The sequence below is a fragment of the Propithecus coquereli genome, unplaced genomic scaffold (genome assembly GCF_000956105.1).
Source record: "Propithecus coquereli isolate 6110/MARCELLA unplaced genomic scaffold, Pcoq_1.0 Scaffold557, whole genome shotgun sequence".
Taxonomy (NCBI): Eukaryota; Metazoa; Chordata; class Mammalia; order Primates; family Indriidae; genus Propithecus; species Propithecus coquereli.
This window is the reverse complement of record NW_012151474.1, coordinates 1227725-1234740: the sequence shown is the minus strand read 5'-3', so window position 1 is coordinate 1234740 and position 7016 is coordinate 1227725. Positions and strand designations below refer to the sequence as shown.

Sequence of the window (7016 nt, the reverse complement as noted above, 5' to 3'; positions counted from 1 at the left end):
CCCCGCCCCCGCCCCGGGCAGGCCTACAGCCTCCTCCCCTCCGCTCCGGCCCTGAGGCTGTGTCCCCAGCCCAGCTGAGAGTAGGCGACCTGCTCCGTCCAGCTGCCGCGCGGCACCGCGTCCCGCCAGGGTCCAGGCCCCCCGGGCCCCGCCCCTCGGAGCCAGCTCCCCCCCCCACAGCTGACCCGACCTCTTTGGGCCCCCGAGGCCACGCCTCTCCGCTCTGTAACCCCGCCCCCAGGGACTAGGCCCCGTCCCGGACCGCTGGGCTGGGCCGCCCGCTCCACCTGTGCTACACGCCCGGGGTTGGGGGGGCCCGTCCGGAAGCCCGGGCCTGGGCCGGCCTCGGGTATGGGATGGGCTCTGCACCGGGGCTTCCCTGCAGGCTGCACTGCTCCAGTCCCGGAAATGGGGTATGTTCAGGGGCTCCCAGGGGCCCCCTCATTTTCCAGGCAGAAGATTGTGGATCAGGTTCTAGCTCAAGGTCACACGGATTGAGGACAGCCGTCCGCCACCCCCAGCTGGGTGGTATTATAATTTTATCCTATGTTTTTAGAGATGGGGTCCCGCTTTGCTGCCCAGGCTGCGGTGCAATGGTGCGGTCTCAGCTCCCTGGGGCCTGGGATCCTCCCGCCCGGTCTCCCCCAGCTGAACCGTATCAATTTCTTTTAATATTCTCCACCTGCGTTTGATTCCCGTCCCCCACCCCCCCCCACCCCCATATTCCTGAGAAACAAGCAGTTAGCGGGGCCCAGGGCTAACAGGAAGGCCTTCGCAGGGGAGACGCCTGTGCCCCACCCACCCGGTGACAGATAATGATCACATCATACAACCATCACCGACAACGTCACATGCCAAGGCTTGCTGAGTGCTGTGTGCTCTGCTGAGACCTCATCTCATTCCGACTTCTGTGCCCTGTGCCCGGCTGCATGGGCCAGGAGAAGGGGAGGGACACCCCCAGAGCCTGGGCTCTCTCCCTGCCCCTGCCGCCACCCTCAGGGAAGGCCACTGTGCAGGAGAGTGGCAGACAGGATGGGGGGGTGATGTCTGCCCCTGGGTCCCCCACCTGTTGCACAGACAGGAGCTCTGGGGCCAAGAGGCAGGAGTTGGGCCCAGGGTCACAGGGCACTGCCCCCTCCTGTTGCTCTCTGCCCAGGGCCGGGGGGCCCAGCCCTCCCATAGCTGCTCTCTGGGGAGGGTGGCCCCATCTGATTGGGTCACTCGGTCCAGGGCCCCCAAAGTGTTTGCCAACTGCGAGGCACCCTACCTGTCTGGGTTTCCCACTGGGCCTTCCCTCCTTCCCAAAGGGAGGCCACCTTACAGATGGGCACCTGGGAGCAGGTGGCCTTGAGCTGGCACCTGTGCCGGGTCTGAGGCTCCTTGCACAGCGAGCGGCACCCAGGCTGGAGAGGCTGGCGACCTGTGCTCAGGTGGGCTCTGCGGGTCAGCGGGAGAAAGGGGGCCCGACCCTACATTAGTGACGTCCGTCTAGGCTGCAGGAGAAGACGGGTGTCACTTTGGCCTCTCTTTTGCGCGACCCGGTTTGTTTCTGTGATCCCACGTAAGCGTAAGATAGGCCCTGGGGGAAAGTGGGACACCCCGATCACCCCGCAACTAAGGCCGCCATGTGGGGCCCAGTGCAGAGTGAAAGGAAAATGTGGAGTGCCTTGCTCGGAACTTAAGAATTCGAGGGCATCGACGTCAGAGTGTTAAGCCAAGCTGGGGTCCCCCCGCCCCGGCACAGGCCCCTGAACCCCACGGCCGAGCTGAGCCAGGGCTGTTTTGGGAGCACGTTGGGTCTCCCTGCCTGCCCCCCAGGCCGAGTGTCATCACGGATCAGGGAACCGCGGCTCAGGAGCGCAGGGACTTGCCGACGCCCCGCGGTGATGCCGTGGGACCTGGCACACACCACTGCACCTCGGGGGGGTCTGCTGACCGGGACAGTAAACTGAGGCGAGGGGAACCGGAAACGCAGTCTAGGCCTGGGGGAGCCCAGAACTGGAGTGAGCCCCTGTGCCCCGGAGGCCGGGGAAGGCTTTTCGGGGGAGCTGGCGTCCAGGAGGGGCCCGCGGGAGGCCCTGCTCAGGTGGGAGAGGAGCACCGGGCACCTCTGCCCTAGGGTGTGCCAAGGCCCCTGCGTGTCCGCGGGGCGAGCCAGGATTCACACCCCAAGTCACCAGGGGAGGAGGGCAATTGCGTTTAGCCCGCGTGCGGCTCTGCCCCCGCCCCGGGCTCCTAGACCTCGGTGGGGGTGTCTGTCTCCTGCTTGCTGGCTCTGAGCCGCCGGGTCCCGGGCCTGCAGCAGCTCCCCCGATTCCTCCCTGGGAGGTGCCCAGGGTGCCCGGCCCGGGGAAGTCCTCTGTGGATAGTCCTGTCCTGGGTGCCCACTGCAGGGCCCTGTCACCATCGTCGCCCGTGTTTCCTGGGCGCTTCTCCTGGGCTGGCTGTGTTCTCTCGTGGCACCCTGTGTGGATCTCTGACGGCTGTGCCCGCCAGGGTCCCCCAGGCAGGAAGCGGCAGAGTGGGGACGCGTAAGAAGTGCTGTCTTGGTGGTGGCCCACAGATCCCCTCTCCCCTGAGAGCGACCTCGGCCTGAAGGGGAGGTTTCTGGGGTCCGAGCAGTGGGGGTGCGCAAGGCCGGGGCGTCCCCGGGGGAGAGGTGTGAGCAAACGTGCTCACAATTCCTCCTGTCCCCAGAGTCCCAGGGTCTGGGCTCTGGGCCCCGCCCCTGCCTCTGGGTTCTGTTTTGGGGGAGGTTCTCCTCTGGGTCGTCCGTTGGCCTACAGTTGGGGGCAAGGGAGGAGGCGCTCTGGCATGGCCTAAGGGGCTCCCCACCCTCCCCAGCCTCCCCTCCCCCTGCCTGGCCCCACCGCAGTGCTTGGCTCTGCATCCGGGCGCCTGCGCAGTGGCGGCCACACCGGCACCGACGCTGACGTGACACTTCCGAGCTGCGCCAGGTCCATGTGATCTTTACAACCCCCTGGGGTGGGGGCTCCCATCACCCCATATTACAGAGGCAGAGACCGAGGTTCAGAGTGGCCCAGGTACTCTTCAGGGGCCTGCAGCTTGGACGTGGCAGGGCTAGGGTGTCACCCCAGGAAGGCACAGTCCAGAGCCCGGGTCTCTAGCCCTGGCTGGGGGCTGGGTTTGATCCTGGCCCTGCCTCTGGGCGCTGACCCTGGGCAAGTTCTGGACGTCTCTGGTCCTGCCCCTCAGTCGTGAGGACGGTGGGATGGACGCTCAGGCCCCCTTGCGTCCGGGCTCTGACTCTGCCCTCTGCCCGCGTGTGGCAGGGTGGGCCTGGCTCCCCGTGGGCGTGCGCCACGCTGCCCCAGGCCAGGAGGGCCCCGGGGCCTGGGACGGGGGCTCACTATGGCACCTCCTATGTGCGAGGCCTCTCACTGGCTGTTGGGCTATGACTCCGGGAGCCATAGAATGTTCCAGAAACTTTGGCTGGACCTTATGGAAGGAGAGGCTAGTCAAGGAAGCGTGATGGGAGAAGGGCGTTCCGGGCTGAGGGAAGAGCAGGTGCAGACGCTGGGAGGGCTGGGAGGTGGGGCCAAGAATGCCGGGGCTGCCACAGACTGGGGGTGCACCCTGAGGCCTGGCCAGACGAGGCCTCTGCACCGAGGTTGCACCCGACTTCTCCACAGCTGCACCCCACAGCCAGCCCCCACAGGGTCGGTGATGTTAAGTCCTTGTGGCTCTGAGATGCCCTGAGACACTGCCGGCCCACTGCGCCCCACCCTAGCTGGTCCCCCCGCAGGTGGTAGCCAGGGGACCTTCCTGGGGCCATCTCTGGTGATCTCAGGCCCTGCCCTGACCTCCCTTAATCTCTGAACCTCCATGTGCGTGAATGCAGATGTCTTGTGGCCACGGGGCCTTTGCACAGGCTGTTTGGGGCTGCCAGGTGCACCCTTCCTTCCCGTTGCCTGGCCGGGCTGCTCACCCCTCCTGAGGGCGCCCCCTGACTGCCCGGGCTGCATGAGGCCTCTCTGTTCCACCTTGCGGGGCAGGGCCCCGGTGCCCTCTCCTCAGCACTCAGCGCTCGGTCATCTTACACCAGCAGTGCCGGGAGCGACATCGTGGACAAGCCTGGCTGAGCGTGAACATGTCAACCCATTGTCTGCTCACAGCAGCTCTCTGAGGAAGGAACTGTTAGAACTCCCATTAGGCAGATGAGTAAACTGAGACTCAGAGAGGTGAAGTCACTTGCTCAAAGCCACACAGCAGGTAAGCGGCAGAGCTGGATTTGCCCTAGGAAATGCACTGCTCGGGTCTGGCGTGGACACTGGTGGCTGCGTCTGGGGAAGGGGCCAGGACCTGTCCCATGGCCCCTCTCTGGCCAGGCCTCACCTCTCCTGCCTCTGGTCATCCCAGGCCTAGAGCTGCCGGGCAGCTGTGCCCGGGGACCAGCCTGACATTTGTGAACGCCGGCTCTGCGAAGGGTTTAATTAACTTCCTGTTTCAGTGGAGGGATAATGAGTTTTAAGCGCCACGTGACTCCATGAGGAGGTCAGACGGCAGCGAGGATGTCAACGTAAATTAAGCGGGGAGCTGCGAGGCTGCCCGTGGGAGGGGCGGCTCTGCGGGCTCCCAGATGCTGCCTGGGCCACCCCCGCGGGCGGCTGATGCCACGGCAGCCCCTTGGCCACTGGCTGGCTGTGGCTTTGGAGCCAGGGCTTAGGCAGCCCCCGTCCCCAGCGGGGGACCCGTGCCGTCCCGCCACCCGTCACCCAGATGTCTGAGGACAGCAAGAAGAGGGCTCGGCCCGGGACCCGCTGGACAAGCCCCCCGCTCTCAGCCTCACGGTCCTCCGCCCTCTGACAGCCAGTGACACCGGCTCCTGCCTGGGGACCGTCCTCGGGTCAGCTGAGAGCGACTCTTGCATGCACTGCCCTGGTGTGTCCCCCTGACCCAGCCAGGCACGGTGACACCAGGCGCAGACAGGAAACATCATCCGGACATTTCCTCATCTCTGAGACTGGGGTCGTGCGGGTGACATCCCACAGACTTGCCTCCTTCCCCTCCCTCCCCTCGTCCCTGCTCTTCCAGCATCACGGAGCCCCCACTCCCGCACTGAGATGCCACAGCGAGCGACACACGCTTGTCACTGCGCAGCGTCTGGAGGGAGGGAGGTGGGGTGACCCCGTGTGGACGCACAGAAGGGGTGTCACGCCAGAAATACAGCGGGGGAGGGGAGGGGCGCTGGGGCGGGGGCCGCCACCTTGCAGGGGGCCTAGGGGAGACCCCGCAGAGAGGCTGACACTTGAGTAGACCTGGAAGGAGAGAGCGGGGACCCCTAGAAACCCGGGGGGCAGTCCAGGCTGAGGGTGGCAGGCTGTGGGCTCCAGCTCAGCCCTTCCTGACCCGGCCAGGCCAGAAGAAGGAGCTGCCCGGCCAAGCCCCGACCAGCTCTCCCCGCCCCGCCCTGCCCAGGCTGTAGATTTGTGAGCAAAAGGTAGGAGGGTTGCTCTAGGCCGCTGAGTGTTGGCGTGGTGTGTCGAGCAGCCAGAGACACCTGGGACACGGGTAGGAGACCAAGTCAGAAATGTGTCAGGACCCCGCCACGTGGGGCCCTGGGGACAGGGACGCACTGTGTGGCTTTTCCCCGGGGGAGCCTCGCAGACCAGCGTGGAAGGCCCCAGCCCGCGGCGTCCGCTCTCTGAGCCGAGAGGGGCCGTTGCCAGGGCGAGCCCAGCCGCTCGCAGACGCCGTCCCACGGCAGTCCTGGGAGATCTCGCGGAGCCATTTTACAGATGGAGAAACAGCCTGGGCGTGTGAGAGCCAGCCCGGTCCAGGGGGCCACAGAGGGAGCCGCCCAGTGTCAGCGCTGGGAGGGTTTTGGTGACGGGTGGGGAAACTGAGGCTCAGAGGGCAGAGACCAGCCCAGAGCCCCGCTGGGCCCGGTGCCTCATCCCGCTGTCAGAACGCGCCCGCCCTCCTCCCTGGGCTGCGGACACGGCCTGGGTGTCTCCCGGGCGGTGCGGGCCACGGGGCAGGTTGCACACCCCCAGCCGACCCTGGGCCTGAGGAGGACCCTCTTTCCTCCTCTCTCTGCCGGGGCCCCAAGGGTGGCGGGAGCAGTGGCCTTGAGCTGCAGCCCACCAGGCCACTCTGCCTGTCAGCGACACCGCACTGAGCAAAGGTGCTGTGGCCTCAGGCGTCCAGGTGCAGCACAGGCTGGAGGGAGACAGCCGTGGGTCTCAGTGCAGCTGTCCCGGGGTGCCACCCCCCAGTGGATTGGGGACTGTGGCCCTGAGGGCAGGCCCTGGGCGTCCTCCACACCCAGATTCCCGGCTGGGACGTGCAGTGGCTGCTCGCCGCCCACCCGCTGGAAGGGGAGACAGGAGGGCTACGGGGGCCTGGCCGCGGCTGCATCTCCAGGGCTCACACGTGGGCAGGTGATGTGGGCAGGATGCGCTCCCCGCGGGGGGCCTCCAAGTCCGTTCGCCTCCTGGGGGCACTCCAAGGACCCCGACCTTGGCCGCCCCAGAGTTACAAGGACGCAGCCCCTTCCTGGCGGCGTCTGGTCCCCTGCGTCTTCCCGCCCTGTGAGCTCAGGTGCCCACGCCTGCCGGGGGACCGGCTGCTCGCAGGCGTCTGTGGCCCCGTAACGCTGACAGGCTGCTTTAGGACGAGTTTTCCAGTGCGGCGTCCGCGCCCGCTCCTGAGGGGGTGTGCCTGGGTCCCCCCGCTCACCCCTTGGCTGCCCTCCTCCTGCTGCCACCCGCGGTCCCCTCCGTGGCCGGCCGTGCCGGGCGTCTCCTCCAGCTGGCCCGAGGCAGCCTCTGCTCTTCCGTCCCGTCTCCCCAAGCGGGTTCGGCCAGGCTTTGGGATCCAGGAGTGGGAGCTGTTGGACAACAGTCACCTGTGTGACCTCTCTGTGCGCACGTGGCGTCCCCGTCCACCCGAGTACCCGGGGCCTCCCCCGGGACGGGGTTCCCAGTGAGCCTGGCTGTCCGCACGGCTGAGACTTGGGTCCGCCCCTCCCCTCCCGCTCCCGGCTCAAACGC

The 7016-nt window shown here is 66.9% G+C and overlaps 1 protein-coding gene across 1 annotated transcript in view; it reads right to left on the bottom strand.

The window, feature by feature from the left end:
• The window catches only part of ZFPM1 (zinc finger protein, FOG family member 1), a 70601-nt gene that overhangs the window by 62054 nt on the left and 1531 nt on the right, over positions 1 to 7016 (bottom strand). The window lies entirely within an intron of this gene.